The sequence below is a fragment of the Mastigoproctus giganteus genome, chromosome 4 (assembly GCF_048544385.1).
Source record: "Mastigoproctus giganteus isolate SK-2022 chromosome 4, ASM4854438v1, whole genome shotgun sequence".
NCBI lineage: Eukaryota > Metazoa > Arthropoda > Arachnida > Uropygi > Thelyphonidae > Mastigoproctus > Mastigoproctus giganteus.
The window spans coordinates 118,611,078-118,637,252 of NC_143578.1; the positions used below are offsets into that span (position 1 = coordinate 118,611,078).

The 26,175-nt window shown below is 40.6% G+C and overlaps 1 protein-coding gene across 2 annotated transcripts in view; it reads left to right on the forward strand.

Annotated features, from left to right (window-relative positions):
- Window positions 1–26,175, forward strand: part of LOC150087019 (uncharacterized) — a 390,202-nt gene that overhangs the window by 23,890 nt on the left and 340,137 nt on the right. The window lies entirely within an intron of this gene.

Sequence of the window (26,175 nt, forward strand, 5' to 3'; positions counted from 1 at the left end):
ACTCTTTACGAAGCTTCTGGATCAGCTAGTGTATAATCTTGCTACCTCTACTCTGCCATATAGTGACTGGAGGGAGTCCGAGTAGTATGTATGCGGGAGGGGGGCATTGTCGAGGCCACGTTATGTCAAGGATCTGGGTATATTCTTACCGTGTGTACGCCATATCCAAAAATTTCATTACTTCATACAACATGCCCCTTCCACTTTTTCTTACCATTGAATACACCATTAATTGTCAAACTAATAGAGTAAGCTTATCTGCGAAAAGGTCTAAACCTCCCAAACACTTCCTAGTTCATTTCACAAACATACGTGGTCTCAATTCTAATCTCGACGATGTCCATTTCCACTTGCAGTCTAGCAAACATCATGAACTTTTCTGAGAGCATCTCAGTTATCGGTTGATTCAACTACTGCTCATCTCAGTTTCACAAATATTATTCGCTGTATGATTCCTTTTGCCTCAATGGGGGAATTTGTGCATATGTCCGTTCCGATGTTCCTGTCAGAGACTTGGTAATTTGGAATCTCCTCTTTTCGGTCTTCTCTGGCTTAAAATATCTCTGCCTCATTGTGTCAAATTCATCTGTTGTCTCTACCGTTCTCCCAACTCCACTAATCACTTGGAGCTCTTTGACTTCCTCTATTTGCAACTTGATTTTCTCCAGTCCAAATTTCCTAACAGCGAGGTAATTTGCGTTGGTGATTTTAATGTTCACAAATCCAGCTGGCTTCCGTTTTCTAGTCACACTGACCCAGCTGGTCGAGATGCTGAAGCTTTTGCAATTACCGATGACATTCCACAGATAGTTCATTTACCTAAAAGAATACCGGACAATCCTAACTATACAGTCAACATTCTTGACCGTTTTCTCACAAACAACCCTTCTAAGTACACGGTCGAAGTGAGTGGTCCTTTAGGCACCTCAGATCACTACTTGGTGATTGTCTCTTCTCCAATGGAGCCTTTATCTCATGGCTATTCCCAACCTCGTGTTGTTTGGCATTACAAGAATGTAAAATAGGATGGCCTGCGCGATTTCTTTTCTTCTTTTCCTTGGTTCGGATTATTGTTTCAAAACTTCTGATGTCACGTTTGCCCAAATTTGTCAGTGAAATTATTCTTGTAGAAATGGAATCCTTTGTTTTACATTCCACTTTAAATTCTCGTCCTTTATCTAAACCTTGGTTTTCCAATAAATGTGCTAAGGCTGTTCAAGAGAAGAACGTTGCATATCGTAATTGGCTTGTTTCCAATTCTTCAGTTTCATTTTCTGCCTACACCAAAGCTCGCAACAATTGTAAAGCAGTCATTAATCAGTCCAAACTAGATTTGAACAGGCTAAGAGTAGAAAAGTTGCTTATTGCCCTAATGGCAGCCGAGCATTCTGGTCTCTTGCCAAAGTTATTGGCCGGAGCTTTTCCCCATCTCTGCTCCCACCTGTGTGAAAACGAGATGGTTCTGTTGTCACTTCAGCCAAGGATAAAGCTGATCTGCTAGCATCCCATTTTTCGTCCAACTCATGTATTAATGAGCTTGGTAAAACACCTCCCACTGTTCCGAACACGCTCCATTCAATACCTTCTGTGGTCTTCCGTCAAAAGGATGTCAGAATGATTTTGACAAATCTCGATTCTAAAAAAGCTCCAGGTCTTGTATTTCTCCACTTGTTCTCAAAACCTGTGCTCCTGACCTTACTCCTGTTCTTTGCCGCCTTTCTTATTCCAAAGGTGTTTTTCCATTTGCTCGGAAATGTGCTCATATCCAGCCAGTTCCTTAGAAGGGTGACAAGGCCCTCCCATCCAATTATCGTTCCATTGCAATTACTTCTACTCTTTCTAAAGTAACTGAGAAATCAATTAACCGCCAACTCTTAAATTACCTAGAAACATTCCGTCTGATCAACGGTCGCTAGTATGGATTCCGTCAGTGTCGATCCACTGGTGATATGCTGGCTTCATCATCAGCCATTTTTAATCCACTGCAGGATAAATGCCTCTCCAGCAACTTTCCAGTTCTTTCTGTTTTCAGCACTGGCCAACCATTTACTACCCAAAAACTCAAGAATTTCATCTATCCGTCTCCGCCTTTGTCTTCCAGGTTTTCTTCTAGCTCCTCTTGGATACCATTCTGTTATTTTCTTAGTCCATCTGTCATCATGTCTTCGAGCTATGTGTCCTGCCCAAGACCATTTTAGTTCCTTTAGTTTTGATAAGAATGTCCTTTACTTGAGTTTGCTGCCTAATCCATGTGTTTCTCTTCTTATCTAACAGTCTGATTCCCAATATAATTCGTTCCCTTCTTCGCTGTGTAGTTCTCAGCTTCTCTTCCATTCTTTTGGTGAGTGCCCAAGTTTCACTTCCATAAGTTATGGTGGGGAGTATACATTGGTTCATTATTTTACGTTTCAGACAAACTGGGATATTGCTCTTCAGTATGTGACTATATTTCCCTGAATGCTATCCATCCAAAATTTCTTCTTCTCTTAACTTCCATCCATTTATCATTATTACAGTTAATAACTTGAACCAGATAAGTATATGACTCCACCTTTTCAATTACTGCTCCTTCAATCATTATATCCCTTTCTGTGGCATACTTGTTCATCATTACTTTTGTTTTAGCCATATTCATCTTTAGTCCAAAATCCTTACTAACTATGTATAACTGATTAAGATTTTCCTCTAATTCTTTGGGATCGTGGCTTATGACCACAATGTCATCTGCAAATCGTAAATGGTTTAGGTACTCTCCGTTCACATTGACTCCTTTCTGCGACCAGTCTGATCTTCTGAAAGCTTCCTCAAGGGCAGCAGTAAACAGCTTCGGAGATATTGTGTCTCCTTGTCGAACTCCTTTCTCGATTTTAAATTTGCTACTGTCTTTGTCTAGTCTAATAAAGGAGGTAGCACTCTCATATATTTTCTTCAAAATCTGTTAGAGAACTGTTAGATAAGGAGAGAAACACATGGATTAGGCAGCAAACTCAAATAAAGGACATTCTTATCAAAACTAAAGAACTAAAATGGTCTTGGGCAGAACACATGGCTCGAAGACATGATGACAGATGGACTAAGAAAATAACAGAATGGTACCCAAGAGGAGCTAGAAGAAAACCTGGAAGACAAAGGCGGAGATGGATAGATGAAATTCTTGAGTTTTTGGGTAGTAAATGGATGGCCAGTGTTCAAAACAGAAGGAACTGGAAAGTTGCTGGAGAGGCCTTCATCCTGCAGTGGATTGAAAATGGCTGATGATGAAGCCAGAATATCACCAGTGGATCGACACTGACGGAATCCATACTAGCGACCGTCTGATAAACGGTCACTAGTATGGATTCCGTCAGTGTCGATCCACTGGTGATATTCTGGCTTATGTTACCCATTTATGGACAAATTCAATGGAAAAGTTCAATGAAACACAAGCAGTTGCAGTTGACATCTCAACGGCTGATCATGTTTGGCATAAAGCTCTTCTAAACAAGCTTCCATCTTATGATTTGCCAACCGTTTTTTGTAATTGGTTATCCAGTTTTCTCTCTGATCGGTCATTGAGGTAGATGGCTCTCTGTCTCTAACTTCTCCACTAATGCTAGTTTACCCCAAAATTCAGTTCTTTTTCCTCTTATATATTAATGACCTTCTTGCATTGACTGGAAATCCTATCCAGTTTTGTCGACGATAGCACATCGCATTCCACTTACCATTTTGAGAAACCTTGCATTGCTCAATCAGCTTCAACTTTTCGAATATTCGCTACCAATTCCTTAAATGCCGATCTCCAGGTAATACGTCAGTGGCACAACGACAACTTATTTGATTTCAATCCTTCTAAAACTCAGTCTTGTCTTGTCTTATATCTCGGAAAAAGGATTCTTCTGCTCCTATGCTTGTTTTTGGTGACACTTCGATTTCTAGGCCAAATGATATATCTCTTTTGGGGATTACCCTCTCTTCTAATCTCTCTTGGCACAAGCACCTTACAAATATGCTTCCTCTGCATCTAAAATACTTGGTTTTCTTTTTTGCTCTCGGCGTTACTTTTCTTCTAAACAGCTGTTCACTCTGTACAAATCGCAAATCCCTCATACCGTGGAATATTGTTCCCACATCTGTGGCGGTGCCCTCAGAACCTCTCTCAGGTTTCTAGATTACATTCAGAGGGCAGTTAGGTTAATTAATGACTCATCTCTAACAGTTTCTCTCTACTCGCTGTATTCCGTCTACTCGAAGGAACTTTCCCTGTACCCTGGAAGACTGCTACTCTCAAGCTGATCCTGAAAAATCCAGATAAACCGCCCCAACTTCCTGCTTCCTACCGACCAATTGCTCTGCTCTCCGTTTTGGCCAAGCTTCTAGAACGACTTCTGCTGTATCGCCTTTCCATCTGCTATACCGATAAGCAACTCACCTCACCATGTCAGTTTGGATTCAAGACAGGCTCCAGCACTGAAGACGCTATACACAACTTGATTACCCAGGCCACACATACAACTTCAAAATATACTCTAGCCATCATGGTGGACTTTGCTGGTGCCTTCGATCGACTGTGGTGGCCCAGTGTCCTTAGGAGGCTTCGGCAGGCAAACACGTCCAAAAACCTATACAATAGTGTAAAATCCTATCTCAGCAATAGAAAATTACAAGTTGTAAACAAATACCACACTATGACAAGATGTGTTCACCAGGGTTGCCCCCAGGGCTCTGTCCTTGGGCCATTCCTCTGGTCCATTGTTCTAGACGAGTTCCTGGGGTTTGACCTGGGTGGAGCCAGACCCTTAGCCTTCGCTGATGATCTTGTTCTGGTGGTGCAAGGTGACACAAGAGCGGCACTGGAAGCAAAAGCAAATACAGCTCTGTAAAAACTCCAAAACTGGGCAGCACTCCTTAACCTCTCAATTTCTGGTGAGAAAACAAAATCGATTCTCCTCAAAGGAAAGCTACAAATACGCAGGCCTCCAACAATGAAGTTAAATAACATCCCTATACGTCTCTACACAGAAGTCAAATACCTGGGAATCTACATTGACACCGGTCTTACCTTTCACTCTCATCTGAAGTACTTATCCACAAAAATCCGAAAGTATACGGCTATGATAAGAAGAGTCAGCAGAGCGGACTGGGGTTTGAAGCATACAGCTTTGTCTCTCATCTATAAAGCGGCGTTTCTCCCAATTGTGTGTTATGGAGCCTCAGTTTGGTGTACAAAGGCTATCATGGAAAAGAACAAGCATAAACTTGACTCAATACAAAGATTCATGATGTTATCTATCTGCAGGTCATGTCGCACTGTCAGCAGCACCTCTGCCCTACAGGTTATTACTGGATGCTTGCCACTCTATCTTGAGGTGATTAAAAGGGGACTTTACCATCGATTAAAGAAGGGAATTCCGACACAGTTGTTAAATCTTCAACTGCAGCTTACCAATGACCTGAAACAAGAAAGAAAACGTATCTTCACACACCCATGAATGCTGCCAAGGAATTTGGCAGCATTCATGGGAAACCACGCCCAAAGGAGAAATTACCAGAAGATTCCTCCCATCCATTGACATGACTTTCCCGAAGTCTCCTTCCTGGTTTTCACCTGGTCTGCAAGTTACATTCCTGATCACAGGACATGGGCCCTTTCAACAAAAATTGACAGCAATGGGAATTGAAAGCAATCCATTCTGCCACTGTGGCGAAGAGGAGTCATGTCATGTATGAGTGCCCTGCTTACGATGATTGTAGGCTCAAATTTTTTACTGAAATCCAGGAGAACCCTCGTAACCATGAAACATACCTGCTTCAGAATGAAACAACATACAAAGCCTTAACGAGTTACGCACAAGCTGTCTTTACCATCAGACGGGCAAAGTTTGCTGAACTTAGAGCTGCTCAGAACAACGACCTTCAAGTGAAACACAAACTGGGGTCGGATAGCATTTTCCCAACTGATAAAAGAGTAAGACTGAAGATTAAAATACTATGCTGGCATCATCATGGTTGGCACTCCTTGAAAAGCTGACTCCCAGAGAGTGCTTGGCCTTTGGCACTCGCACAGTGGCGCCTGCCCCTGTGACTTTTGATCCCTCTACTCATCCCCTATTTCTCCTTACTCGGGTGGACTGCCTTCTCTATCTGTCCACTTTAGCTTGTTCCTCACATTCAGATCCCTCTTCCTCTTGTTCCCCAGGCCTTCTCTTCTCTTCTCTTCTCTTCTTCTCTTTTTTTTTTTTTTTAACTTGGTCTTCGTCCAGGACGCTCAGGCGACCCTGGCGGAGACCAGCCAGAGAATAATGGGCAGCCTGGCTACCTCCTAGCGGTGTGTGCGGGCAACGTGAGGTCCCACCAGGGACCCTGCGGCCAAATGCCAGGACACCCAACAGAACCTAACGCAATATGTCATATACAACAGACAACACTTTTCTGGCATTTACAGTAGTTCTGTATTTCTTCACAGCGTACATATGGCGCAGATGTGAGAAATCACAGGTGGCGCCTGACCCTAACACTATGCACTATCTACTGGCTGTATTGTCTGCGCGGTAGCACAGTGGTATCGTCACCGTTCTCCCCACACCGGGTGGAAAAGGCCTGGGTTCAAATCCCGTGGATGACGCCAGGAACTTTAATGGGCTTTTTTCACTCCGTGGCTGAGTTAGTCGGTCTCAGGCGTAGATAGCAAGGTTTTCTCCCCAGTAACTGGGTTTTTTTCGTCCAGCAAAACAGGCAAATCGACCATAGAACATACGCAATTTACAGACACAAATACGGGTTAATGTATTTAATTATGGGAAACCCTAAAATAATAATAATAATTTAAATCTACTCGCTGTATTGTGATGTGCTGCAGAAATAAAGTTTTCGAAAAGTGGCTCGATGGGTCCGCAGGGGCTGCCCCCAGGGCTCAGTCCTGGGCCCGCTCATGTGGAACATTGTCTTTGACGACTTCCTGGCTCAGGACTTGGGCGAAGTGAGCTGTCAGGTCTTTGCTGACGATTTGCTCCTGATGGTGAAGGCGGACTCCAGATCGGGCCTGGAGACTCATGCAAACCAGGCAATACAGGAGTTACAGGATTGGGCAAAGCTACACATGTTGAAGATCTCACCCACGAAGACGAACTCTGTTCTACTGAAAGGAGTGCTCGGCATTCACAGACCACCGCAAATAAAGATAGCAGGAGCAACCATCAAACTTGCAAAACAAATACGATACTTAGGGATTACAATCGACAGTAATTTATTCTTCACCCCTCACATCATCCACCTGAAAGAAAAACTAAGGAATTACGCAGCATTAATAGCAAGAGTCTCACTCAAGGACTGGGGATTAAACAGAAAAACCCTGTCCCTATGCTACAAAGCAATTTTCATCCCAGCCATTACCTACGGATCCCCGATATGGTACAAAAAAGCAGGAACAGTAGTAAATAAAAGACACCTGGACACAATCCAGCGTAGCATTATGCTCATCCTCTCTCGTGCATGCAGAACTGTGAGCACGCACGCCCTCCAAGTCTTGACAGGAGTCCTCCCACTGGACCTAGAGGTGACTCGCTGCGGGCTGATGTACCACCTGTCTAAGGGAACACCCACTGCAATCTATGGACTCACCCTAGAACCAAACAACAACCGCAAAGCAGAAAAGCATAGAATCGTGGCTCACCTGCTACAGCTGTGGCAGGACAGATGGACAGCATCAAACAAAGGCGAAGTGACGAAGAGATTCGTACCACTGGTTGCCAAGACGTATCCAAAAGCCCCCTGTGGTTTAATCCGGGGTTAAATGCAACCTACTTACTAACGGGCCATGGCCCATTCAAGGCAAAATTGAACACCCTGGGTATAACGGAGGAGCTAACTTGCACCTGTGGTGAGCCTGAAACATGGCATCATATAATGCACGACTGTGAGTGCTATGAGGAACACAGAAGCGTGCTTATAACTAAAATACAGTACATACCAAAAAACAAAGAACACCATCTCTTGGACACAGAAGACGACTACGCGGCTTTCAGCCAATTTACACGAGAAGTCTTCGACAGAAGAAGAATGGAACTTGCCATCCACAATGAATGAAAGTAAATTACATACTCGAAGAAAATCGACCACCCCACAAGACTGCAAAGAGCAAGAGGAAATCAAAATGAGCATGGAAGAAGACAACCCCGACCAAAGTGAGGCCACAAACGGGTCAAAGGACCCAACAGGACCCTACAAAGATCAAGAAAATATCAAAGTGACAAGGAACCTGGTCAGACACAGCCACTGGAACTACCCGACGAAGATGAGTACATGCAAACAAACCAAGTGACTAAAAACCAGAACTGGACATAAATGCAGGAACTACTTGCAGTACGCCATATGGCGGTCTGAATAGGACTCCGTAGTCCTATTCACCTTTAATTCCCAATCCCCAGGCATGGGGAGACGGTTTCCTGTTCCCTCCCCTGCCACTCCCCGCTTCTCTACTCCTGGTGGGGCATGGGCCTGCCCCACTGCTTTTGGGGACACGTACTCTATTGTCCCCATACTTCTGGCTTTTCCTCCCAATCTTTAGCCTCCCTCCCCTACTCTGTCTATACACCAGCGCATGTCCCACAGAATGTTAAAAATTAAAATATGTCCAAATTCAAACCGCGCACGCAAAACTCTTTCGGCTTAAACCTTTTTCAGCGATTATTTTATTTTATTTTATTTTATTTTTTATTTATTATTTTATTTTATTTTTTTTTTTAGGCCCTAGCCACTGAAATCCCAGGAACCTAGGTGGCAGGGCCTGCCAGAGTAAAATATCAACTACTGGGTACCTGGTCTGCCTCCACGAGGCTAAGTGTGGACAACGTTGGGCCCCAGCAGGGGTCTAGCGGCTAAATGGCCAGAAGAACAACGATACACAAAATCCATACACTTTTAAATCTCTGGCCTTTACAGTGAACTATTACAACTACAATGAAAGCAACGCGGAGTTGGGGGAAACCCCCGGTGCCGCTAGACACGAATACACTTTACACTTTTTTTTTTTCTACTCGCTGTCTCATATACGTACTGTTTCTGCTGCAAGCCTTTTTTATAGATATTTCCATGGGTACTGTTCTTCTGAATTGGCCTCTATTATGAAGAATTTCTTCCCAAACAACGCAGTCAACCTTTTCAATTCATTGGCAATAGACCTTGTGAAATACTCCGAAAGCAAGCAGTACAGAGTGAAGAGCCTCTGAAGCTCACAATTTTGTCAATAATTGCAGTTTGTAAATAATATATACGCACTTTTTTCATTTTTTTTTATGGAAACCCCAAACACGATTGATATTAGAACCTATGGTACCTGGTACCGTGCTTGGGTTGGAGGTTGGGAAAACGAAAGAAGATATTTGTTGACATTTGACTTGAACTTCCGTAGACTGTAGTTTTTAGGAAATGCGTACCGAGGAAGGTTGTTCCAGAAAACATCAGTCGAATGAATAAACGAGGAGGATGAAAAGTTGGTTCAATGAGTTTGAAGTTAGACAGTAAACAAATGTTCGCTTGTGGCGGCACGTGTTCAGACTGTTTTGAAACATAGAGCAGGAATAATAGAAGCCAATTCAGAACAGTACTCATGGAGGTATCTGTAGAAAAGGCATGTAGCAGAAACAGTACGTCTATGAGACAGCGGGTGGAGAGCCTCTGTTAGAAGTCATTAATTAACCTAACTGCCCTCTTTTGAATGGAATCTAGAAGCCTGAGAGAGGTTTTGGGGGGTACCGCCCCAAATGTGGGAACAATACCCACGGTAAGGGGGGCATTTGCGATTTGTACAGAGTGAACAGCTGTTTGGAAGAAAAGTAACGCTGAGAGCGAAAGAGAAAACCAAGTTTTTTAGATGCGGAGGAAGCAATATTTGTAATGTGCTTGTACCAAGAGAGATTAGAAATCGGGGTAATCCCCAAAAGAGATATATCAACTTGCCTAGAAATCGGAGTGTAACCAAAAGTAAGCATAGGAGCAGAAGAATCTTTTTTGCGAGTTTTAGAAGGATTGAAATGAACTAAGTTATTTATGCTCCACTGCAGAATTACCCGGAGATCGGCATTTAAGGAATTGGTAGCGGATATTCGAGAAGTTGAAGCTGATTAAGCAGGGCAAGGTTTCTCAAAATGGAAAGTGTAATGCGCTGTGCTATCATCGACAAAACTATGGATAGGATTTCCAGTCAATGGAAGAAGGTCATTAATATACAAGAGGAAAAGAGTTGGGGAAACAACTGAACCTTGGGGTACACCAGCATTAGTGGAAAGGTTAGAACACAGAAAGCCATCTACCATCACCCTCAGTGAGCGATAAGAGAGAAAACTGGATAACCAGTTACAAAAATCGGTTGGCAAACCATAAGATGGAAGCTTGTTTAGAAGAGCTTTATGCCAAACCCGGTCGAAAGCCTTTCAGATGTCAACAGCAACAGCTTGTGTTTCACCGAACTTTTCCATTGAATTTGTCCCTCAATGGGTAACATAAGCCAGAATATCACCAGTGGATCGATACTGATGGAATCTATACTGGCTATCGTTGAGCAGACGGAAGGTTTCTAGGTAGTTTAAGAGTTGGCGGTTAATTGATTTCTCCATTATTTCGAAAGAGTAGAAGTAATTGCAATGGGACGATAATTGGATGGGAGGGATTTGTTACCCTTTTTAGGAACTGGATGGATATAAGCAAATTTGCAAGCAGAAGGAAAAACACCTTTGGAATAAGAAAATGAAAAAAGTCGGATATATCAACTTACCTAGAAATCGGAGTGTAACCAAAAGTAAGAATAGGAGCAGAAGAATCCTTTTTGCGAGTTTTAGAAGGATTGAAATCAACTAAGTTGTTTTTGCCCCACTGCAGAATTACCCGGAGATCGGCATTTAAGGAATTGGTAGCGGATATTCGAGAAGTTGAAGCTGATTTAGCAGGCTGAGATGAGCAGTATTTCAATAAGTTCAGGAGCACAGGTTTTGAGAACAAGCGGAGAAATATCATCAAGACCTGGAGCTTTTTTAGCATCGAGATTCGTCAAAATCATTCTGACATTCTTGTGACGGAAGACCACAGGAGGCATTGAATGGAGCGAGTTGGGAATAGTGGGAGGTGTTTTACCAAGAAAATTAATACATGAGTTGGAAGAAAATGGGATGCTAGCAGGTCAGCTTTATCCATGGCTAAAGGGACAACAGAACCATCTGGTTTTCACAGAGGTGGGAGCAGAGATGTGGAAAAGTTTCGGCCAATAGCTTTGGCAAGAGACCAGAATGCTCGGCTACCATTAGGGCAATAAGCAACTTTTCTACTCTTAGCCTGTTCAAAATGTAGTTTGGACTGATTAATAAGTGCTTTTCAATTGTTTCGAGCTTTGGTATAGGGAGAAAATGAAACTGAACAATTGGAAACAAGTCAATTATGATATGCAAAGTTCTTCTCTTGAACAGCCTTGGCACATTTATTGGAAAACCAAAGTTTAGATAAAGGACGAAATTTTAAACTGGAGTGTGGAATAAAGGATTCCATTCCTACAAGAATAATTTCACTGACAAGATCTGAGCAAACGTTGACATCAGAAGTTTTGAAACAGTAATCCAACCAAGGAAAAGAAGAAAAGAAATCTCGCAGGTCATCCTATTTTGCATTCTTGTAATGCCAAACAACACGAGGTTGAGAATAGCCATGAGATAAAGGCTCCATTGGAGAAGAGACAATCACCAAATAGTGATTTGAGGTGCCTAAAGGACCACTCACTTCGACCGTGTACTTAGAAGGGTTGTTTGTGAGAAAACGATCAAGAATGTTGACTGTATAGTTAGGATTGTCCGGTATTCTTTTAGGTAAATGAACTATCTGTGGAAGGTCATCGGTAATTGCAAAAGCTTCAGCATCTCGACCAGCTGGTTCAATGTGACTAGAAAACGGAAGCCAGCTGGATTTGTGAACATTATAATCTCCAAGAAAAATTACCTCACTGTTAGGAAAGTTGGACTGGAGAAAGTCAAGTTGCAAAGAGCGGAAGTCAAAGAGCTCCAAGTGATTAGTGGAGTTGGGAGAACGGTAGAGACAACAAATGAATTTGACACTATGAGGAAGAGAGATTTTAAGCCAGAGAAGATCGAAGAGAAGAGATTCCAAATTACCTAGTCTCTGACAGGGAATATCGGAACGGACATATGCACAAGTACCACCTTTGAGGCAAAAGGAATCACACAGCGAATAATTTGGGAAACTGAGATGAGCAGTATTTGAATCAACCGATAACTGAGATTCTCTCAGAAAAGTTCATGATGTTTGCTAGACTGCAAGTGGAAATGGACATCGTTGAGATCAGAATTGAGACCACGTATGTGTGTGAAATGAACTAGAAGTGTTTGGGAGGTTTAGGTCTTTTCGCTGATAATTTTAGTTTGACAATTCATGGTGTATTCAATGGTAAGAAAAAGTGGGAGGGACATGCTGTATGAAGTAATGAAATTTTTGGATATGGCGTACACATGATATGAATATACCCAGATCCTTGACATAACGTGGCCTCGACAATGCCCCCTGCATACACACTACTCCGTCTCCCTCCAGTCATTATCTGGCAGAGTAGAAGTATCAAGAGCCTAATCGAGAAGCCTCCTAAAGAGTTAGCAGTAGGTTCGGTCTGGTGTACTAACTAGCGGCCGGCCTGCGAACACCGTTTTAGAGCTGCGCCCTCGAAATGTAAGGAAGATTGGATCTCGCCATGATGTTCATCATAACCTCAAAAGTCATCAGTCATACTGCACGATGGAAGAGATGGGGAAGGGTTGACCGGAACTTATCTCTGGGGACTAAACATGGGTTCCACCACTTGTGTAAATATTGTAAATAATTGTAAATATTGTAAATAATCATTTTCGAAAGTTCCTTCACTTTCGTGACACTTTTCCTTTTGTGAAGTCGAAGGGCGTCTGCTGCGAGTTTCATCTTCCATTGTTTCTTGTACGTTTTTAAACCGATTAAACCACTCGTAAACTGCTATTTTCTTCAAAGTATTATCTCCATAAACTTTCTGTAATACTTGCAGCGTCTCTGTAGCACTTTACAAAGTTTAAAGAACTTGACGTTAGCATGCTGTTCAAACTGTGACATTCCCTAATCAGCCAGCTGTGACACACGAGTGAAGTGCTACAGCCAGTTCCCACAAGGTATGTGTGCGCAACAAGGTCAGAGAAAATGCCCCCACAAAACCTTACGACCGTAGCGCAAACCATTTAAATACCACCTTGCGATTCCGGCAACATTTTGAATGTACTGCGTAAGCGTCAACTATGTATCTCTCGACATTGCAGAAAGAAGGGGACAGAATGGCGATGATCATATTGATAATAATTCCAGATATTCTCACAATACTGTGTGGAGATTTCATGGATGTGTTGCGTCTTATGTAGTGGCCCATAAACGTTAGTTCAACTCCTTGGTGCATTGTGATGATACCCAACTAAAATAGCCAGAAATGAGATAGTGCAATGTTTGTGCAGTGTGTGTGTTATTGTGCTGTTTAGTTGTTTCCTACCAGGAAGCAGCGATCACCAGGTTCCTATGTGGCAATTTCAATTTGTCTGTTCCTAGACACACTGAAGAAATTGCGGAAGTCACTAACACTCTGCGCAAGCTCAACCTGGAAAGTCTAGAGACACCGCTGACCAAAAATACACATATCTTAGACATGGTTTTTCATAACATGCGTGACTTACAGATCATGCCATATATTTTCTCTTTCATTTCTGACTAAAATCCAATATCTGTTGATTATAGCTTTCTTTGGAGTTCGATGCCAAAGACATTGAGGACAAAAATCTAGTAGCAAACTAATATTTTATATAAATTATGTTAACCCGTGAATCATTCTGGAACAAGACGTTTTCATTGTCGTTTTGAAATACTGAAACATATGACTAGGAATCTCTAAAATACCATTCAAGAATTAGTCCATTAACTGAAGAAGGTAACAATGAGCGAAGTGTGAAAGAAACTGAGAATATCATAAAAACAAAGATGTAGTTTAATTTGTGAAACCAGGATCGCCTTTAGAAAGAAACAGCAACTTTTTCAGAAATTGAAGAAAACTGGAAAGATTTCACACTTTCAGCAGAGAGGAAACAATCCTGATGGTCGCTTTCTATTGCCATGTGCAGAAAAGGAAAAGAACATGAAGACACCTTTCAAGCCTTGTAAACATGTATAGTATCTTATGCAGGGTGGTGGCTCCGTCATGGTACACTGTGATGATACAAAACTGCAAAAAGCCAGAAAGGTGTATAATATTGTGTTTGTGCAGTGAAAGTGTTTAGTCTGGTCACTTTAGTCACTAGGGAAGACTGCCCAGTATCCGTCCTACACCATGGGAAGGTGGGTCATAACTAAGTATGTACCGTACCCCATCTTGGCAATCTGCTCCTGAAACGGACAATTGGCCGATCCTGAAACATACAATGTCCCGCACCCACTGGAGGTAGTGTAATACCAGTGAGTGCCGGCCATCCCGTAGTTAGGACAACCTACGTCTCAACTATCAGCAAAAAATAAAATATGAAAAGTAAAATAAAATTAATAAAAAATAAATAAAAATAAAATAAAACAAATCAAAAAGAAAGATGGGGGGAAGGGGTAGAAAATAAAAGGAAGAATAGAGAAGTTGGACAATATAAAATAGAAAAGACATGCCACTCGGGCGCTACTAAGCAACATTGACCAAACTAATACAGTACAATAAACAAAGTCAATTAAATTTACAAGTTTCAATCAATCAAGTAGAAATTACAGTCATCGGGGTCTGTGTCAGAGCACTCATATCAGTGATTAGAAATGATCAAATCAATAAGCTCTAATAATAGAATTAACAGAAAAATCTCAAAAGTTTAGCTGACAGTAGTTCAGAGGTGAGTTTTACAAGTCATAATAATTGTCAAAAACATCGCCTAAGTACTTTCAGTCAAAGCAACAATGCTTGACAAAATTAGCATAATACGAAGAAAACGTTCTGTAACTCGTACAATGTGTGATGAAATTTGTTATGGTGGTGTACCACAGAATAATGATGAAATCAGGAGACAGTGAGAAACTTCAGACAAGAATTACCAAAAAGGTCACATTACAGAAATTGATACAAGATGCTTGAAAATATGGTCACATGACATCAAAATTGCGTATGATCCCCTCTAAAAACCAAACATGCCTGATAGCAGTTAACCATGCTCAATATAAGGGTGTCTAAAAGATTCTGAGTCAACAAATCCCATTCTTCCAACAGCATAGACCTTAGCTCACCAAGTGATCAAGGAGTTGGCTCTCGGCATGCAATCCGACGCCATAGGGCATCCCACACATGTTCAATCAGATTTAAGTTTGGTGATCGCGATGGCCAAAATTCTATGTGCAGTGGCGTTGTCGTGCATGTTAAGAAAATCTGGGCGACCGCACCTCTACAAATTCGCACATAGGGTTCGAGGATCTGATCTTGGTACTTCTGCACAGTTACAGTATTCCTGTGAAAAACATGGAAGTGAGTGCGATCATTGATTATTATTCCGTCCCACACGAGAACATCGTATCCACCGTAAGTTCTCTGATGTTGGAGGAATGGCACCACATTCCTCATTGTCTCCAGATGAAATAACGTCTAGAATCTGTAGGCTAAAACAGACCTATCAGAGAACAGAACTGTACTCCATTTATCAGGGCTCCAAATCACATGTTCATGGCACCAGTTTCAAAGACCTCTGCTGTGATTTGTGGTTAATGGGATTTAAGGTATTCTTGTTTTTTGAGGCGGCTCCAGGGTATATACTCTATGTGTTGCAGTAGCATCTGAAAAGCAAAAATGCTAAAGCTGGCAAGTGTGAATAAGTGTTGGTGTATAAAGTTTGTGTGTGTTATTTTGAGTGTTGAGTGCCGGTGCCTGGCAAATTTGTGGCCGGGGGCAGCAAACACCTAATTCCATGGTAAATGGGATCTAACTATCTATGTTATTTTCTGGTGGCCCCAAGACTTGTTCAAATCCACCCCCAATCCTATCTACAACAAGCTCTGAGTAGAGGTCCGAATACATGCCATGCATGCTGCACCCAGGCAACCCTGCCACCACGAAGCAGCCAACACCCAGGCAGCTGTCTCCCGGTGACCGTCCCCGACAAGAAGAGCCCAACCTGGGTCCACTATAGGCCTCACTGTTCAAATTAGCACAAACTCCACACCCACCTGAGGCAGTGCTAAACAGGTGGGTGCCAACATCCTGCACTCGGGCTGCCCATACCTGAGTGCCAGTGGTAAATGGGACAGAAACCACTGGCTTCCTTGCATAGTATCTACTTGATATGAGCCTTCTCAACACAGTCCGGTTGGAAATGTCTTCACCTGTGGCCGCAACAACCTCAAGAGACAGTTTATGGCAGGATATCGTAGAGTTCTATCTTGCTGTTAGAGCCAGATAGCCCTCGGGCGACCATGGTCAGCTCTTGTAATTGTTTTTGTTTCCTGAAATTGCTTCCATAGTGCCGCAACGACATGGATACATTAAGCCAACATGCCACATCTGTGTGCGAGTGCCCAACTTCAATTTGTCCAATGGGGCCCGCCATCGCAAAGAATGATCTGAACAATGATGACTCGCCATCTGAGTGCTGGAGATGTGGCCGTCCCACTGAAAAAGCCAGAAAATGGGAATGAATTAATGTGGTCACAGGCAGTGTTTTTATACGCATGTATAATTTGTGTAACATGCTGCTCTGTAAGGTGGTAGATCGCTTTCTATTGGATACTCTTAAGTAGTAACGAGCTGGGGTATAAACAAGAACAATGGCGGCCATTTGTGATATCATTCAAGCTGTCTGATGAGCAAGGGATCTGAAACTAGGGGCTGTGACATCATTTGAGCGTGAAAAGAAAAAATGTAATTTGGTTGTTATTTTTGTCCCTAGATGCTGCAACTGTTATCGTTTTATTTTATTTTCCATTTTCTTTTGCTGGGGGGTTTCAACAGCAGTCTGTTGGGATTGGGATGGGTGCTTATCCACATTGCTAGAGGGCTGGTTGTGTGTAAATGTGGTTATTATAGATAGTCTGTGATGTAAAAGTTTGACATGTTCTGGTATGAATTGTGGGGTGTGGGGTCTGTTTCACAGGGGCTCAACTCATCGCGAAGGTCGCTTGCGGTGCTAATAATTGTGTAATCTTATTCTTCTTCTGATGGCCGGTACCTGTAAAAAACATCTTTTTTTTTCCTGTGTTAAATCTATTGGAGATATACTAAGTTATTATTAGTAGACGTCCACTTTGCTGATGAAACGTGAAAAGTAAAGATCTGTGTTTTTAGTATATATATATATATTTTTTTTTTGTTTCCAATAAGTCAAGTTTGTGGCTCCATCTATCAAACCTTTTTGCAAGCTGAAAATGAATTTTTTTCCTTTGTCTTATTGCTAGAGATATAAAGTTTATGAATTTCCTTTATATTTATATTTATTGATTTTCCTTCTTAAAAGTAATTTCTCAAAGTTGTTAAGATTTTTTAAAACTGTTATTGATTAGTTATAAATTTTAAAAAAATCTTATTTTCTCTAGTAGCTAAGAAATTAAGATTGAAAGTCGTTTGTCGACAATGTGATTCCAGTTCTGGAACTATCTGTACTCAAAAACCTGCTACTTCGAACAGCTCTTTACGATTCACATCGATACTGCTAAGTTAAAAATCGCTATTTTTACTTTCATTGCTGGATGTTCATTTAGTCTGTGATTCCTATAGGCAGCCTCGTTAAACATTTCCTTACTGTCTGAATAGAAGCGCGATGATTTTCATTAAACAAAGTGAACCCTTCCATCCCGAAAAACAGCATCTTTGCTTTTTAGTGATAGTTTTAGTGATAATGAAAAGAAGATATTTTACTGCTGTTTATTTGAAGGTTTCAGCGTGTATTTCAGCGAAAAAATACAAAATCAGATTCATAACCCAAAATCATATGCACAGTTTTTTTTTTTTTCTTTCCCCCTTCATCTATAGATCAGAGGTGACAGGGAGCGGATTTTATCACATCAGATTGTCATTTTTGGCTGGGTAGTCATTCGATTTTTGTGTTCTTTAAAAAATCTTATTGGTCCTTTTGAGGACCAATAAGATTTTTCTTATTGGTCGAGGCTTTTCGAGGCTTCCTATTGGCTGTGGCAGCAGCCCCTTTCGGTAAAAAAAAAATTCTGTACTAGGTACATAATGTCCTGCCACTAGCATATTTAACGTATTTTACATTTAACAGTCATTGGCATGCGTTAAAAACACCACTGATCATCGTCGATGGCGGATGCTGTGGAACCCCTTACATCTGAGCGTGCGGCGCCTCGTCATTTGAGACATTGTTCTTGCATTCCCCATATTGTATTGCGATGTCAACTGTTCCACAATCACCTGCTGTTGTTCTCGTACAATGCGTTGGACCCTTCACTCACTACGAACATCTAGCTTGCGTAATCCTTTACAGTTCTGACGGCAGGAGGTGGTTTGACCTGTTCGATACAACTCTTTGTACACTGTATCCCCAGTTAGCTGTGAAAAATTGAAAAGACGGTCCATTTTCATAATGAAAAAACGATCCCTGGGCTCTCATAATCATGCCGCTTTGAAAATCTGTGATGTCTTTACTATGTCCCATAACTGCTACTTTTTCACTTTGATTTGCAGGACCAGATGCAAGTTACCACTGCTCTAGCATACGAATCTGTTCTGCTTTTTACACTGCAAGTTTTGCAGCACACTCCATTAGATATAGGGTGGTCACAATTCAGTGATCACTAAATGTACGTGTATATTTGTACACCAAAATATCAGAAAACCTATATCAGTATCTAGTGCGGCTAATGTTTGCCAGCATTTTAGCCCTTACACGTTGTGGTATGGATTCCACTAGGTGTCTAGTGGCATCTAACCATAGATTTGTCAATTTTTTATAAGTATATCTGTTAGCTCCTGTATTGTGGTAGGTAGAGAACTGCACAGCCAAACTGCCCTTTCCAACGTGGCCCATACGTTCTCAATTGGATTAATGTAGACTGTAGTAGTAATTGGATTAATTAATGTGGAGAATTAGGAAACCAGGATCGATGTAGACATGTATAGAATCTTATGTAGGACGGAACCTGAACGAAAGTTCAACTCCGCCTTTGTACACTGTAATGGTTACAGAGCACTGTAACAGGCCAGAAATGTGTGTAATATTATGTTCGTGCAGTGTGTGCGTGTTGTGTTGTTTCTGGCCGTTTTGTCACCAGGCAGGCGATCACCTGGAAAGCCTGCCCAGTGTCCATCTACGTCACGGGGAGGTAGGCCAGAACTACGCATGTACCATGACCAACCTCAACAGTCATGCACTGAATGTGCAAAGCGAGTTTGGAGCCATTCAAAAGAACCCCGTGCTAGCAAGCTGGCAACAGCGCACGCGCGCACACATACACCCACAATCATTCCTAGGAGACAGGACAGCAGAAAACGAAGAAATAAAGAAGAGAATAGCATAAAATAAAAAATAATAATAAATAAATAAAATAATAATAAATAAATAAATAAATAAATAAAATAATAATAAATAAATAAAAATAAAAAATAATAATAAATAAATAAAAATAAATAAATAAAATAAAATCTTTATGTCTTTGCCCACGTCTTTATGCAGTGCTGCCCAAAGTAGTCCACAAAGAGAAAAGGTGTACTGTCAAACAGCAGTAGTAATGTCATCCAAAAACAAGATCAGCCGGAACAAGTTCTAGATATAATTCTGTTAATCTGGAGTGGTATCAGAAGTCACTGGTTGATGATGGTATCACTGTGTAAAGGAAGGATTTAGTTGTGGAGAGGCTTGATAAAGAATGAATAACCAAAAAAGTGCAGCATATGTTAAAATCTTCGTGTGTTCTTGAAAACAAGCAAAATTTTGGACATTATGTCATCAGGACGACAAACGAAGTAACAGGTTGCATTTTCATTTATGAAGTGTTTTCAGTTTGATTGCTTGCATTAACATTGAAAGACTTCCTACGATTAAAAGTAGCATTGCAGAAGGTTTGAAGAGCCTGGAAATTGTCGACAGATATCAGTGTCTTCTCACATCCGGGAGACAAGTTCGGTACTGTTGCCTTAAGAGCCAATCTTAGGTCCTCGTAAATTGAGCATTCAAAAAGTACGTGAGGAGAGTCTTCCGGTAGCTAACATCGACAGGAGACTGTATTAGAAAGTCTGAATTGGTTTAGTTTTGCGTTAAGCGAACCATGTTCAATTAGTATATAGAAGGTAAACAGTGAGGGTGAAAACCATTTTCTGGCGGATGATGAAAGTAGTGCGATTACGTTAGGAACGAATTTTTTGGTAATTGCTCCTTTTTCGGTAGAATTCCATCTATTCTGCCAGGTGTTCACTAACAAATTCCACCATCGAGTTCGTTCAGTTTTGGGATCAGCCTGAGGGTTAACAATGATTCCCTGAAATTCTGTAGAAATGCCTCTACGGATGTAAAAGCAAAGCCCTCTAAACACAACATGGAGGTCAAGTGGTATAGCGCCTGCAAGAGTCTGTAGAGCTGGAGTTGATACTGTTCAGCAAACGTGAAGTAGGCTAAGGAGAAAACAACTTTGAATAGTGGATAACTTGGTTTGTGCATTTTTGAGTGCAGTAGTTCTAAACCAAAAACTGGCAGCATAGGTTGTAATTGTGATTATGGCAGCATTATAAAATAGATGTAGGGTTTTAGTGTTCAATCCCCAGTCTTGTCTGGTAATTTGGAGCAGCATTGCGGTAAAACTCTTAACTTTAACTTTAACTTTGACGGACAGATGTTGAATATGTGCAATCAAGGAAAAGCGGTCGATGATGACTCCTAAAAATTTGGTGCTTCGGACAAGTGGAAGTGATTTCTTGTCAAGTTTTACAACTGGTGGTCTGCCATAGTATAATTTGTGTTTAAAAATCATGATCTTCGATTTTGTTGGGGATAATTTCAATTTGTTCTTAGAGGACCAAGACGATAGTTCAAAGAGTACTTTATTGGCATAGCAAGATGCTGTAAATCTTGAGATTGTTCCTCAAACCGTCCAGAAACAACTTTTGCACGATGGATAGTTACGTTCTCTTGAAAGAATCCATCGCCATACTGGTAATTAAACATTGCAGGGTGCAGTTGGTCCGATACGACCAAAAGGCTTTAAATGGTATATATTGGAGCCTTTAAATGGTATAAGTTTGTAATGACTGGCCAAATTCCCAGATTTCAATGCAACGGAGCATGCCTAGGATGCTCCAGTCATGATGGTTGCCAGTCACAAACCCCACCTGAGATTAAAATTTGAATTAACTAAAAAAAACCTTTCCCGGTTTCGAATACGCATTAAGATCTAAATTCGAGTTGAAACAAAGACGTAGATTTTGCACGGAACTTCATCTTAGCTCTATACTAGAGGTAAAACGTTCAAACCTCTGAAAATTGCAATTTTTTTCAGGATAAAGGTTTTTATATATGACCTCGTTTTGGCACATTATAGCCTTTTTTGCTAACACGCCAATAAAATCCAAACCAACCAACCGGAATAGTGGAAAATATGAACATGTGATCAAGGAAATTTTCTCATGTAATAAGTGGGGTAATGTGGACATATAGAGTATCGTTGGAAAGCTAAGGAATTTATAAACAGAAATATTAAGGTTTTAAGATACAACAACCTTTCGGAAACTGGGAAATGCATTAATTCGAAAACGTATCTGGTTTCAAGTCACCTGGTGTTACCTGGTAACACCAGGTGACTTGAAATTACATTCAGATTGAATGTAATTTTTTTTTTTTACAATTAAACTCTCAGGCGGAAAAAGAGTTCTACACATTTATGAAAACATTCTTCAACTTGGACATGTCATCAGATCTTTCGAAAAATACTACACGTAATGGAACACTATAGATAGTGTATTTAGTCATGAACTAAAATCTCTTCAATGTAAAATCATATATCCTACGTTAGTCATCATAGACCGATACTTTCAGTAACTGATATGTAATTATTATTAATAAAATTAAAACATTGTTATATTATCCCTGAATTTTATTTATATCTGAAAATTAAAACGGTTTTTAAGCCTGCCGATGACTGAAATGTAAAACACGTTAAAATGCTAGTGGCAGGACACATTATGTACATGGTACAGAAATTTTTTTTACTAAGAGGGGCCCCCCCTTGCCTCAGCCAATACAAAGCCTCGAAAAGATGGCCCAAAAGACCAATAAGATTTTTTAAAGAACACAAAAATCAAGTGACTGCCGAGCCAAGAATGGCAATCTGACGTAATAAAACCTGCTCTATATGTGGGGGGAAAGAAAAAACTATGCATATGATTTTGGGTTGTGAATCTGATTTTGTATTTTTTCGCTGAAATACACGCTTAAACCATCAAATAAACAGCAGTAAAATATCTTCTTTTCATTATCTTTTAAAACTATCACTTAAAATCAAAGCTGTTTTTGGGATGGAAAGTACGTTTTTTTAACTAAATCATGGCGCTTAAATTCAGAAACTAAGATGTTTAACTACGCTGACTATAAAAATTACAGGCTAAACAAACATCAGCAATGAAATTTACAAGTTAAAAATAACGATTTTACTTAACGGTATATCGATGTGAATCATTAGCATTAGTATAGGCTTATGATGCAAGAAAGCAAGCTTATGCAGCATCATCCAAAAAAAAAAAAAAAAAAAAACACTTCCACTTCACCCCACCGTTCGTTCGAAATACCTGTCTGGCTGAGCCTTAAATTTATTTAGGCTATCAACTTCCACAACAAGGGATGGAAGTCTGTTCCACCAACCAACTACCCGCTGGCTAAAGGCAAATTTCCGCACAGCTATCCTACATCTGTCTTTCCTCAATTTCAATTTATGCCCTCTCAGGTGATTATTCTGAGCAAGAGGAAGAATCCCATCAGCATTGAGCATGCTCAAACCATTCAAGGCTTTATACACCTCAATCAGATCACCTCGTAGGTGCCTAGTCTCCAGACACTGTAATTTGCAAAACTTAAGCCTTTCTTCGTAAGAGCACCCTTTTGTTCCATTCACTAATCTTGTTGCCCTTCTCTGTACTCGTTCCAGCATCTCTACATACTTCTTGAAATGAGGCCTCCAGACCTGTATACAGTACTCAAGGTGTGGCCTGACCATTGCCTTATACAAGGGAATAATCATCTCCTTATCGCTGCTAGAAAAATTCCTGTATATCACTGACAAGACACCATGACTGACAAGACACCATGAGCTATTCTTGGCCCGTCTGCACTGCTCAGAGAACTTCATATCTGCCTGCACAATTAACCCCAGGTCCTTTTCATTCTCTACCACTGTCAGTGTAGTAGTATCACAGAGTTGATACGTTGCTCTGAGGTTGCTGTTTCCCATATATAGTACTTTACATTTGTCAATGTTAAACTTCATTTGCCACCTCTCAGCCCATCTGCTCAACCTTTCCAGATCCTGTTGCAGCAGCATAGCGTCAGTAGTGTCCTTAACAACCCTGCCAACCTTTGTATCGTCTGCAAACTTGGACATTAAGCTTGATATACCATCATCAATATTATTTATAAATACAGAAAACAATAATGGACCCAACACTGAACACTGAGGGACTCCACTAATAACATTAATCCACGATGAGCAGTGTCCGTTGATTACCACTCTCTGTCTTCTCCCCCTCAACCACCCCTTTATCCATAGCAGCAATTTGCCTCCAATGCCACACTGTTCCATGTGCAACAGTATCAAAAGCCATTCTAAGATCGAAGTATATAATATCAAAGTTATTCCCTGCATCCAGTTCTTTTGTGACTGCATCATAGTATCCAATCAAATTGGTCAGGCAAGACTTTCCCTTAACAAAACCATGCTGTGCCCGAGCTATAACTGAAGTCTTGTCTTGATGATCCTGCAGTGCTTCTTTAACCAGTGCCTCCATTAATTTTCCTGGAACAGAAGTTAAACTCACTGGTCTATAATTACTTGTGTCAGCCTTTGATCCTCCTTTGTGAATTGGGGTCACATTTGCACATCTCCAGTCTATGGGTACCTCCCTGAGTCCAAGGAAGCTCTCATAATTATGGCCAAAGGAATGCCAGAGGTAAATACACCTCTGCCATTCCCCTCGCTGAATAACTCCTGTGTGAATGTCGATGCAAAATATTCATTTAGTTTGTTAGCTACCTGAGCAGGATCATCAACAGTTGAACCATCGATATCAAGTGGACCAATCTGATTCATCCCCTTCCTTCTGGAGTTTACATAAGTAAAGAACTCTTTGCTGTTTTTCTTTGCATCCTTTGCCAAAGATGTCTCGTAATCTGCCTTCGCCTGCCTAACCTCCTTTGTGACTTGGTTACAGATCAACTTATATCTATCATAGACTTCTGTGTCACATGTTAATTTATATGTATCCCATTCATTTTTCTTCTCTGCCATATGTCTCATTAGTTCATCTGACATCCATTTAGGCCTAAACCTTGAACAGTATTTCTTAGTTGGTATGTAAAGCCTAGTAGCTTCCAAGATAAGTTCTTTGAATGCTTCCCATTTTGAATTTGCTGTTGGTAACATCATCAGTTGGTCCCACTGTATAGAATTTAAATACTGTCTCAGACCATCGTAGTCGCCTTTACGAAAGCAATAACCCTTCCCTTTACCCCTGACCAATCTGATTTACTTGAGATCAAGAGTATTACTCTCTCTAGTTGCCTCCCAAACATGCTGATATAGGAAACAATCGTCGAATAAATCCACAAAAGCCTTGCTAGTGTGTGAGTGACCAACCCACAAATTCCAGTCAATATCTGGAAATTAAAATCCTCCATTATAAGACTCTTTGATTTACTGGCCCACTTAATTCCTACAAAAACCCCGTTAAGACGCCGAAAGAACACAGCAGAAATCCCATTAGTTGCCATTTATCGCTAAGTGTCATCCTCTACGAACCTCTACCATTAGAGGACTGTTTTCCGTACACACATTGTCAATAGTTAATATAGTAAAAAAAAAAAAAAAAAAGAATAGAAGAAAATTCCAACAAAAGGTGTACAGGTACGTTTTGGAGAAATCAAGAATAACAACAGAGAACTAGTAAAAGAACTTCAGAAAGAGCACTGTGACCAATCGGGACTCATGTTCCTAGATATTTTTTATGACAGTTGTGTGCTTCTGTATATGAGATTTGAAATACCTCCATTGTTTTGGGTTTTATCAACTCTCTAAAATTCAACTACCTACATGTAGCTATATTTATCATTGTATTCAGAAACTCAATATTAATTGAAGTTCTTATTGTATCGTAAATAATTTTGTAACGCAACATTTATGTATGAATTTGTGATTAGTAATATTGTGCTGTGAACTCCAGCACATTATTAATTTTTTTGTTGTCCGGGACAAGAACTTGTCTGTAATTGACTAATTACACATAAACATATATCTGATGTTTCATAAAGTGCCGCCATCTACTTCAGAGATCATTTTCTGTATTAAGACTAGTACCAGTTAGTCTCGAGCAGGAGCGCGCACTAAGGATATTTCCCCTGTCGCTGTATTATTTTTTGTTTATGTAATCTTTGGGGAGGGGGACGAAGCCTTGCAGTTCTCCCTCTCACGTGTACGCCCATGATCTAAAGCCGAATATACCGATCTTTAGATATTATATACAATCTAGATAATCGTTATAATCATTGTTATTCCAGTTTTCCCTGACTGTTATCTTTGTAATTATAAAGAGTGAAAGGTCACCATAACTAGATTATGTATATCATTGAGTTCAGTGGAGCACTTGTCTGCCTACTGTTATTACGCCGTAGTAAATACTGTATTTCTTGCTGGACTTCAATGACGTTTATTGAATACGATGACAACTCAAGGTTAATTATATTCATCTGGGAATTGGATTGTTTTTCCCTCACTAAATACTTTGCATAACTACCAGTCCAGTTATATGTAACTGGATAATGACAAAGTTATACCAACTCTTCCCCTCTTCCTGTCCCTCACCCCTCCTTGCTGATACTTTATATGAAAGCTCTGCTTTTGCTTCAGTTAGATCAACTTTATGATTGATATTCCTTGAAGCAGGAATGTTGCTATTTTCTTGAAGCGGTTGTCATTAAT